This window comes from Cupressus sempervirens, chromosome 5 (assembly GCF_028749045.1).
Source record: "Cupressus sempervirens isolate cs-2001-9-10 chromosome 5, ASM2874904v1, whole genome shotgun sequence".
NCBI classification, from domain to species: Eukaryota; Viridiplantae; Streptophyta; class Pinopsida; order Cupressales; family Cupressaceae; genus Cupressus; species Cupressus sempervirens.
The window spans coordinates 428,499,597-428,512,361 of NC_143122.1; positions in this window are offsets into that span (position 1 = coordinate 428,499,597).

Below are 12,765 nucleotides of genomic sequence, written 5' to 3' on the forward strand. Positions count from 1 at the left end.
CCAAAAAAATCTCAATTTGCGTATCAAAAATCTCAATTTGTGTGCCAAAAGTCTTGATCTACAAGACAAAAAATCTTGATATGTGTGCAAAAAAATCTCAAGTTGCGTGCCAAAAATCTCAATTTTTGTACCAAAAAATCTTGATTTATGTACAAAAAATCTAGATTTATAAGTTGAAAAATCTTGATTTATGTGCTGAAAAATATTGATTTTTTATTTGTGTGTTGAAAATCAGAAAATCAACACCTTGGGAAATGTGCTCAATCTAGGAGAAATATTATTTTGCCTCAAATTCCAACTGTGTCCAAATTTGACAAATTTTATATGAGCATGGGGTTTTGATGCCTTCTGAATCCAACCGTGAGGTCTATTTGGCCTCAAAGTGCTCCAAAAATTAGAGACCCCCCTATTTTCATAGAAAATACTTGAAAATTACTAGATCTATCCTATCAAACCCTCATTCTTTTTTTTCTCCAAATACTGAACAAGCTATAGCAAGTCAAGCTCTGATACCATGAAGGATTTGAGCAATACAAATCCGAAAAACCCGAAGAACACCTGTATGTAAGAACCTGTCATAGAGAAGTAAAAGCAAAGAAGAGGCAAGGGTTTTTCTCTAAAAATATGAGAACTATATTATCAAACTAAAAAGATGAGAGGTAATTACAAATGATCAATCCTTACACAAGGAGATCCAAAAGCCTAAAAGGGAAACCCTAAGAGGTAAAAGTCATTTAATAATTACTAATTAATTATTAAATGGAAATGCAAGGTGCATAAAGGGAAATCTTAAGAAGGGAGTAAAGGTAATTTAATAAATGAAATGAAATTAACCTTTTACTCTAACACCAAGTACCAATAATTATATTTCCTAGATCCCCAAGAAATCACTTTGGCTATATAGAAACTCAAGGAAGCTCACCCATACATCATATTAGTTGAAAATAAACATGACCCAGATGTTGGAAATTAAAATTTTGGGACTTACAAAAATTCTACATGTAAGAATCTTGAAGGTGCGCAGGTGTACAATTCCACATTTTGAAGATTTGGTGGAAGATAAAAAATTTCTCCAAGGGTGCGCAGGTGTGTAACTTTGCAAGTGCAATGATTTACTACGACTTGCATTTGTGTCAAAAGTTAACTATCAGTTCCAGTTTTTAGGCATTTTCATGCAACGAATTTTTTTTTTCAAGTTTGACAATAGTTTAACTTATAGAAACACATAGAGAAGGTTGAGTTCTTATTTTTAGAAGTCTCAGAAGCTCAAGTTCCATCTAAATTTTTATTTCTTCTTATCTTCTTCTTTTATGTCAGTTTAAAGTCATTATAAAGGCTCATGCACCATTTAATGAACAAAAAATAAGAGTGCAGGTCTACTTAGCACCTAGTTAGGAGTTTGTTTCTACACCATTTTCATAAAATTAGTGTTTTTAGCATGATTTTTTCAAAGAAAAAGTCCCAGATCTTAAAATTGCATTAAGAACAGGTTTCCTATAAATACAAAGATGTAATATGTATTCAAGGTTGATATTTTGATGCAATAAATCTATTCTATTGGTGCTCTCATTCTATGTGTAGTGTTTCTTGTTGGAATGTGCATTTCCTTATGAATTTCATGTTCATGAATGGCTATGGAGCCAATTTTCTTATTGTGTTTTAGTACTCATGTGATTATTTAGTTTCTAGTGTTTGTCATATTTACTAGCATAATTCCTCTATTGTGACAAATTGGAGAAATGATCATTCTACGATGTTTGCATAACGTTTTGTCTCATGTGCATACACTTTCTATGGTTGTATGATTTGATGAATCATGAAACATCATACTATTTACATTAGTTCCTTTTATGATTGCATCGGTGGAGTTAAGGACGTGTTGCTCCTGATTTCATTGGTTTCCTTCTTGATCCTTTGGAGAATTCAATTAGCGAATGTATTGTTACTATGACTTATGTCCATTTAGGAATATGATTTTCAACAATTTTCTTTAATTTCTTTATAACCTATCTTGGTAATTTACTTTTCAAACACTTGATTAGAATAGGAATGCATATAGTTGCACTGTTAAAAAATCAAAAAATGTTTTGGTTTGTGATCAAATTTTCCAAGTATTGTAGACTTTACAAATACCAGAAAAGGCCTCCTTGTGTATAGAAATATTTATCTTCATTAATTGAGCTAGCCAATAGGTTAAAAAATAACCATCCAAAACCTTGGAGTTGGTTATTTAATCAAGATTTCAAGAGAGGGATTCATAAGAATTTATGCCATTTTCATTGTGCAAAATGACTACTCATCTAGTTATTAATTAAATTAGTGTTATTAAATGTTACTCAAACATGTGAACTTTTTGTTATCTCTATCAACCTAATGTATGAAAGTAGATGCCAAAATTGGATAAATGATTAAAGAATGTATAACTATATTATTGGATTAAATTTAATCAATTATTAGGGTTAGATTGTTATCTAGGTTAACCTTTAACTTATTTAGGTTAAATTTAAGATTTTGAACAAACCCTAGAGTGAGGTTAAATAAATCAAACATGATGGAGGGAGAAGCACGCAAATTATTTGAGCTAACTTACTCTATCAATACGATGTTCTAGCCAATATATCTAGTTTTGTTCCTCGAATCTTTTCATGTACCAAAAATTGGAAGGTGCAATTCTAAACATAGATTGACATGATGTTGTTAGTGCTTCCACATAAACTACATCACTCAAGGCCATCAAAATATTTATCGTTGATCACATGTTCCACAAATGAGTGTTATGTCCTTAATACACTAAACACTTAGTAAGTTTTGTTGTTTGATCCAATCCAATTTCGGTATGCTTGATACATCAATTGTATTATGTTGCACTACCAACAATGAAAACCCCACTTCAACTCTTTTTTCTCTCTAACTCAACCATCTTCAGTATAATGCCAACAATCTCCCCCTTTGACATTGATTAGAACACTTAGTGGAAATATTGACTAGATGTCAACACTTGCAAAAATGTATCTTTGATCAACAACAAAAAGTGACTCCCACTAAACCTATGCAACAATGTACGTGAATCCCCCTTTGATATTCATAACTATAATTTTCCACTAACCAATACCTCTCTCTTAGAAAATAATGACAAAGGTATGCAAAAAGATACAAAAACAAAAAATGTGTTACTGATAAAGTATATGTTGATCTATATTTTGCTAAACACATTGAGGCAATTGGTCTTTAAGAACTAAAGTTGTGTATTATATAGATTCTCTATTATTACTATTTTTCCACATAAAAAATAGGCTAGCTCTTTTAGTACAACTATAATGCTCAAGTTTTATGGGGCTAAAACAACTTCAGCCTCTTTTCTTCTTTTTTTGCAATAACTCCATCTTTAGAATCATATTACTTTGTAGCTCTAACAATGTAGTCATTCTTTTCTAATGTTAGGTATTGCAGGTTTTGAGCTTATGATTGATGATACTCATTAAAGCACCAAAACTTGTGAAATATTTCACCGGATTAGAAGAGTCAATAAAATTCTTTAGATCCTATTGAGCTTCAACTCTTTTCTATTCAAATTTTTGAATGAACTTAGCTTACCACCTTCCTTTAGTGTTTCATTACCTAGTTCACACCTACAATCAATGAACCTTTGTCCAACACAATTGACTACTAGCTTCTCTAACTATTTCTTCTCATAGTACTTTTGTACTTTGTGCATAGATGCATCTTCAAGACTTTGCATTTGTTCACTTGAAATTATCACTAGTTTATCTAGTTGCTCAATAGGTTTTTCATTTGAATCACAAACACCATCAGGCACCAAGTTAGACAATATGTCTCTTGTTGACCAAATTAACTATGCCTCTTGTGCACCAAAAATAGGGTACATTTCTCTAAGACATTCTATCCAAAGGATCCAATATATTAGGAACCTTTAACAAAGACTTAGAGCTTCCTATCTACAACTTGTAAGAGCTATGAGATTGTAGCTCTTAGTTGAACCTAATATGTAACCCTTGCAAGGGGCAGCATAAAATGGGAAATTACAAGACAAGAGCAAGTATGCTAGTATCCACGAATTGAAGATGGGATTAAATGCAAATGAGAGGTAAATGGGAGATGCAAGAGCTAAGATAAGATTTTTAAATGCAAGCTAAAACTAACAAGAATGAAAGTATTATAAATCCCTCTAATTATGCTATTCAATCTAGGCTAGAGCATAAAGGAAACTTAAGCTAAGAATATCATAAAGATACAATGCAAGTAAACCAAGTGAATACAAAGTGGGTGCAAAGTGAATTCAAGATGAGTGCTCCAAATACTCCAAAATCACTAAGAAAACATCCAAAATAACAATAGCATAAGTGAAAAAGAGAGGAGACAGTGAGGAGAGAGCCTCCTTCTAAAGAAAAATGGACAATAGAGAATAAGAGGAAAAATCAAGGGTGGAGAATGAGCCTTGAGTGATCTATGTGCACAATATTATCACTTAAGAATGATCAATGAACATTCTTAATAGTTAAAAGAAGTGTGGAGGAGAATTAAAGGTTCCACCCTCCTTGGAAAGTGTGCACCTCATGTGAGAGAAAAATGCATTTTCTTTTATTTTTAAAATAGGAATAATGTTTTTTCATGTGCACACTTATGATAAGTGGGATTTGGGGACTTTATTTAATTAAAAGGAAATAAGATCTTTTCAATAAATAAGGACTTAGGATAAGGTGGTCAAACCATAGGTTATAATCGAATAAAAAGAAAAATGACAATTTGATCAAGAATAAGAAAATGGATAAATTAAACAAAAATGGTAGAAAAGGGGCTCATAATATAGATGACCATTTTGAAGTGATTAAATTTGCTCCTCTTTGACTAATCTATTATCAATATGGGAACACATTAATTCAAAGAATGTAAGATGTCTAGCTGATAGATAAATTTGACTCTGAAGAACAAAGCACAGAGAAATAGTTGATCCTAAATTCACAATCGATAAGTAGTGAGACTGAACGTTAAGAGATAGGTCTAGAGAAAATTGAGATGTTAAGAATATTCTCTAGAGAGATAAGATCAAGAGTAAATGAAAAGGTCAAGCATAAGCTCTTGAGTAATATCTTATAGCATAATCAATTTGTAATAATGAAAAGCAATGATAGAGTATTTTTGCCTCTCTCGCTCAGGATTGAAATCAAAATGAAATAGAGGAGATGCATAAATGAGATATATTTAATAAAATAAAGATAATATATAGTCCAAAATGATAGATAAGATATTGAGACCAAAAAAACAACTACCAAGCAATGAAAGTGTAACCCAGTTTGACTAAGTTTGATATAAAGATAAATCTAAGAATTAGGTCAAAATAGGAAGAAAGGTGAAATGAAATGACATGGAATGAAAAAGGAAGAGAGGTAAAGAGAGTAGAAATGATGAATAAATGATAAATAGCTCAAAAATATTTGAAGATTAAGGCTCAATAGGTTAACCAACTGCATAGAAGAAGGGGAACTTTAAAACACAAATTTAACTTGCAAGATGAACCTGAATTTTGATTTCAATTTTTAGAATGGATCCACAATGTTGAAATTAGGTAAGGGTGAAATTTTTGTACCAATATAAGGAGTTCAAAAATTAGGTCAAAAGGGTATATAAGAGGTCCAGACGGGTAGATCTATGTGATGATAAAATTAACCCTTGTAATGATAGGAAAAGAAAAGAAGATGAGATGCAAAGACCAAAAGAATATGAAGACATGATAGATAAGAATCAAGAAGATGGACGAAGTTGACTGGCATGTTGGTGAAAGATAAAGAAGACTTTCTCAACACTCAAAATGCAAGCTAGACTAAAATGAACCCTAGAATGCAAGCTAGTATGCAAAGGTGTAATTGCAAGGGTTATATAAGTAGGTCCTAATTTTTATCATCAAGCCTTATTAAGGACATCAATATAACTATGAGGATACGAATATGATCTATATTGGATTGGGATGTGGGAACCCAAACTATGCATCAAAGACATAAAAGTCAAGATGATAGTGCAGTTAGATTCCATAGGTTTAGTGTAGCAAGATTATGCTTGTATCGAGACAAAAAAAATTCAAGATGACCATAAACAAGGACATAAAGTTGAAGATCCTAAATTTCAAGTGGGTCAAGAAAAAAGCTCAAGACACCTAAGATATAACAAAGTACACTCGTAGAGAGAAATCAAAGGAAAACATGCCCCATGTCCACAGTCCTTTAGTTCATGACATCCTCAAGAGACTATTAGGAAGGGAACACTCAAAAACAAAATCATCTTAGACATCACACAAAATAAAATAACTCAAGCAAGCCTTACTTTGTTTTAGTATAATTGTGTGTGTGAAAGTCACAAGACTATCTCCCTAGAACTTAAGTCTACCAGTGAGAAATATTGCAACATCCTAGACTGAGAAAAGTATCTAGTGTTAGAAACAATAGTCCACCAAGATAATTGAGGGGGGGTGAATAAGTTATCTGACAATTAGAACATCTATCTTCTTTAAGAAAACTTAACCATTCAACCAAAGTAAATAGCAACCATAATAAAATGCACATAGACAATTACAACAGATATGTTGACTAGGGAAACCCTTGATCAAAGGGAAAACCCTGGTGAGAATGATGCCCTCAAGATGATGTACTACTATAAATATTCCATGTTAGAGGATGGACCCTATTAGAAATATATTACAACAATTAGTACATGAAGTCTGTGTTAGGAGACTTTGAATCCCTATTAGGAGATTTCAACCCTATTAGGAGTTGTAGTATACTATATGCAAGATGAACCCACTGCCCAAACATGCAATTTCAACTACAAGAAGAGCTCACTACTCAAACAAGTAATGTAGTATTATGTTCTTCTTTCCTTTATTTTTTCAACCAAAAAAATCATTGTCAAACCTTATAGACCAAGTCATGAACCTCGGATCCAAATATCCAACATCGGATCACCCAACAAAACCTTGGCAATGGAGTTTCCTTCTTTCCACTCTGCTCTACTCAACTTCGCATTCTGCTCTTACTGCTGCTTAAAAATCTCATCTACATCCATTCATATCCATATCATGATAAAGGAAAATGTCCTTCCTTTATACCAAGTCCATAAAAAAATTTGTTGAATTGGTTTTTAGACCTTCTCAATTAATTATTATAGGACCACATTAAGAACATGTTACAATTAGTGATAACATTTATCTTTAAATTGCAACTTGAATAACTTTTTGTACAAGTGATATTATGACTAGCAAACTTAGCTACATCATCACCAACATGTCTTTTTCATGTTCTCAAGCTCGATTCTCATAATATCAACTCTGAAAAGAGATATAACAAGTTTACCATAATATGCCTCTATAAACTCTATCTCATAACAGGCATCACCAAAACTTACATAGCTTCTTCCAAACTTATGATTTCTTCTTCTGACATTTACTGCATATACTAGATACTCAAAAGTATCTCCCATAACCTTCTGTCAGATACCATAGAAAACTGCTATGTTGACATCAATGAAAAACTCAGTCATGAATGTAACATATCATCATAGTAACATATCTACAATACTCCCCCATAGGAATATCATCAGCATTCATGCTTCCAACAATCTCTCCCTTTGGCGTTGATGGCAACATAAATGAAGAACATCTAATTCCAAGAATACCAACAAAAGACTACTCATCTTCTTTTCACATCCTCTTCATCAATTATTCTCCCCATTGATATACCTCAATGTGCTTTCTGTCAAATTGTCATTCCATGTTGTACTTCTTCCAAACTTTTCAAATTGTCATGTTTTTCATGTTGTAGTTCTTCTCCCCAACATGATGTTTTTCATTTAATACTTCTCCCCCATTGACATCAATGTCAAAGGTTTCAGCAACCAACTTTACAACATCAAAATCTACAACAACTTATTCTTATTAGCTCAAGTGTCCAAAGACACTATTAAAAACAACATCAACAAGAGTCCTAGATGACTCTGTCCATCACAGATACTCCCCCATACAGGAAGCATCAACATTTAGTCTAGACAATAATGGTGCTCTATTACATTGGACTAATTCACTCTTTCATTTTCTACTCTGATGTAGGAAGGGGCATAACCCCAAGAATACCTCACAAATACTCAAAAGTCTCTTTGGGAAGAGGCTTAGTGAATATATCTGCAATCTGCTCCAATCTAATTTCCTTTTCTACAACTTTCTCTCTCAACATGTGACACTTAATTGAAATGTGCTTAGTCTTCAAATGCAACACTAGATTCTTAGACATATTTATTGTGCTTGTGTTGTCACAATGTATAACAATAGGTTCATTGATTTCTATCCTTATATCCTTCAACATCTACTTCATTCAAATGAATTGATTGCAATTGTTTGTTGCTACAACATATTCTACTTATGTTGTTCTTTGTGATGTACAATCCTGCTTCTTGCTTAGCCAAGAAACCAATCTTCCTCAAAGAAAGAAGGCTCCACCACTGGTGCTCTTTCTATCATCCATATTGCCTGCCCAATTTGCATCAATATAAGTACTTAGAGTGAAATCATTAGATCTATCATACCATAATTTGAACTCAAATGTTCCCTTCAGATATCTAAATATCCTTTTAACTGTTGCATAATGTGCTTCTCTGGGATAAGCTTGGAATCTTGCAACAATTCCAATTGCATTTGCTATATTTAGCCTTATGTGAGTTAGATATTGCAAACCTCCAATCATAGATCTGTACTTTTTCTACTTAATAATAGGTGTTTCATCCTTTGTAGATAGCTTGTGTCCAGTTACCATAGGTGTTCCAATGAGTTTGCATGATTCCAAACCAAACCCTTTCAATAAATCCTTCAAGTACTTAGTTTGAGAAATAAAGGTTCCTTCTTTATTTTGTACAATCTATAATGCTAGAAAATATTTCATCTCTCCTATCATACTCATCTCAAATTGTTTCTTCATCTCCTCAGCAAACTTCCCACTTTCCTCATCATTTCCTCCAAATATGATATCATCAAAAAATATTACCAAAATCATCAAACCATTATCAATTTCTTTCCAACAGAGATTAATATCTATCATGCCTTTGTTGTATTCAAGTTTTTTCAAATGCTTGTCCAACCTCACATACCAAGTTCTCGATGCTTGCTTCAAGCCATATAATGCTTTCTTCAGTCTGCATACTATGTCCTTGTCATATATCAAAGGACATCCTTCAGGCTACTCAATATACACTTCTTCTTCAAGTTCTCCATTCAAAAATGATGACTTAACATCCATCTGATACACTTTGAATTTCTTCTATGTTGTATAGGGTAAGAATAATCTTACTAATTCTATTCTAGCCACTAGAGCATAGGTCTCATCATAGTCTATTCCTTCTTGCTGTGAGTAACCTTTACATACTAATCTTTCCTTGTTCCTTACAACTTCACCTTGTTCATTCATCTTGTTCTTGAATACCCATTTAGTTCCTATCATATTCTTGTTTGCTAGTATGGGGATCAATTCCCATGTCTCATTCTTTACTATATGATCCAATTCCTCTTTCATAGCATGTTTCCAATAATCATCTTTACATGCTTCATCTACATTCTTAGGTTCAACTTGAGATATCAAACATAGTTCTTCATTGACTCTGCTTCTTGTTATCACACCTTTATCTTTGCTTATGATGATCTGCTCAGATGGGTGATTCTTTATCATATTCTTTCCTGAAGTAGGAGTTGCTATCTCAACTCTTGGCTCTACTAAAGGTTTTGAGCTTTGTTCTTGCCTTGGCTCTCCTTCATTCTACAAATCATTATTAGTCTCAAGAAATACCTCATCATTCCTTGGCTTAGTAATAACATCATTATCTAAATTGTAATCAACTATTCTCTCTTGTATTCTGAATTTCTCATCAATTCTCACATTTGCACTTTTCATAATAGTCTTAGTTCACTGATTATAACTTCTATAAGCCTTGCTTTTTAATGAATAATCAAGAAGCATACCTTCATCACATCTAGCATTAAACTTACCAATATCATCATCTCTTTTGATATAACACTTACTCCCAAAAATTCTAAAATACTTAACTATAGGTGAGTGACCAAACCATAGTACATAAGGGGTCTTGTTTGTGTCTTTCCTAACTTGCATTATGTTCATAGTGTAGACTGTTGTATTCACATCTTCTCTCCAAAATGTCTTAGATACATCATTCTCAGCTAACATAGCTCTTGTAGCTTCTGTAACTAACTTGTTCCTTCTCTTTGCAATACCATTATGTTCGTGGGTTCTCAGAGCTGATAACTATCTTTTGATTCCATTTTCTTCACAAAACATGTTAAACTTGTTTGAAGTAAATTATCCTCCTCTATTTGATCTTACATTTATTCTTCATACCAGATTCATTCTCAACTCTATTCTTGAATATCTTAAACTTATCAAATGCCTCAGATTTCTCTTTAAGAAATGCAACCCACATCATTTTAGAAAAGTCATCAACTAGAATCATAAAATACCTTTCACCATAGAATCCTTTAGTCTTTGTAGGACCACTAAGATCTGTGTGTAAAATCTCCTACTTTGCTGTGGTAGTAAACTTCTTGCAAGGAAAATAATTTTTGTTATGCTTTGCCAACACACATTACTTGCAAATTGTGTTAGTAGGCTTTACAATCTTGGGCAAATCTCTAACTGTAAACATATTAGAAATCTTCACAATACTTTTATAGTTTATATGACAAAATCTCTTATGCCATAACCAACTATCATCGACCTTTGCAACCAAACATGTCATTTTAGTAGGATTCAATTGAAATACAATACCTCTAGGTCTAGTTCCTACCTTCCCATCTTTGTCTCTGATCATGCATGTCTTATCTGTGAACTGCAACTGATAACCTTTGTCTACTAGTTGTCCAACACTCAAAATATTGTGCTTTAAACCATCAACAAAGTATACATCCTCGATGTTAGTTTTACCATCAAGAGTTATAGATCCAATACCTTTAACTTGGCATGTTGCATTGTTTCCAACTTTGAAAATGCTTCCATCCTGACATTTGAAGTGAACAAGCTTGTTCATATTACCAGTCATATGATGTGAACAACCACTGTCAATTATCCAAATAGATTTCTTCTCAACCTATGCCACTAAAGCTACTTTCTTTAAACTTTCTTCTTTAATTACCACAAATCCAATTTCATCATCACTAGCACTTAATGCTTGTTCATCAGAATCATTATCTTCATTTGCATTCAAACACTCTCTATCTTTTCTAGGCTTGCAATTTCCTTTATAATTTTTCTCTCTTTTAAAACACTTAGATGCATAATGACCATAGTCATCATAAGTCCAACATTTCAATATTTTCTTACCTCCTTTTTTTCTTCTCACCAGAAGGGCTACTCCTTCTTCAATCTTTCTGTCCTCCTTAGATCTGTCATTGCTAGCAAAATCTCCTCTAGCACTTGTACTCCTTGATAAATTAGATCGAATGTTCAGGGCACTAAAGGCTATCTCTATTCTAGTCAATTCTCCGAACTGTCTAAGTTCATTCTCAACTGCTTCAAGTCTTCCAAGCAATGTATCCTTTGTGAAATCTTTGGTACAAGATATCAACAATTGTATCATCTGAACTGCTAACTTAAATGGTGGTGTTAGAGTCTTCAATATCTTCCATATAACCTCATCATCTTCTTTGATTCCTCCTTGAGATCTAATACCTACAATAATTAATGATATCCTGCCTATATATGTTCTTATAGATTCATCTTCCATCATTTTAGCATCTTAAAATGCACAAATCCATCTTTATAGCCTCAACTTTTTAGAATGTGCATCACCTTCAAAACTAGTTTCCAAAGCTTTCCAAATAAAATGTGAAGTAGCAAGTGATTTTACCTGATTGTATTCAATTTCAGGAAGTGCAATCAATATTGGTTCTCTAGCTCTCATGTTGCACATAAAAAGATCTATTTCTTCCTCAGTACAAGTTTCCAAATCCTTTTCAGCAATGATTGTCTTCATTGATTTAGTCAAGATCCAATATCTCAAACTCATACACAGCAAATGTGTCTTCATATTCACTTTCTAGCTGTCATAATTTGTTCCATTGAACTTTGGACTATCTTGTCTGAACATGCTTGCCATGGATCTCCCAAAGTTGTTAAACTTTATCTTCAAGGATCTGATGCTTTGATACCAATTGTTAGAAATAATAGTCCACCAAGATAACTTGGGCGAGGGGGGGAGGGGGTGGGGGGTGTGGGGGGGTGAATTAGTTGTCTGATAATTAGAACATTTATCTTCTTTAAACAAACTTAACCATTCAACCAAAGTAAACAATAACCATAATAAAATGCAAATTGACAATTGCACCAGATATGTTGACTGGGGAAACCCTTGATCAAAGGGAAAACTCTGGTGGGAATGATGCCCACAAGATGATGTATTAATATAAATATTCCTTGTTAGAGGATGGACCCTATTAGGAGTCTATTACAACATTTAGTACATGGAGTCCCTATTAGGAGACTTTGAATCCCTCATAGGAGATTTCAACTTTGTTAGGAGTTGTAGTATAGTGTATGCAAGATGAGCCCACTACCCAAACATGCAATTTCAACTACAAGAAGAGCTCACTACTCAAACAAGTAATTTATTGTTATGCTCTTATTTCCTTTGTTCTGTCAACTGAACCAATCACTGTCAGACCTTGTGGACCGGGTCATGAACCTCAGATCCAAATATCAAACCTCA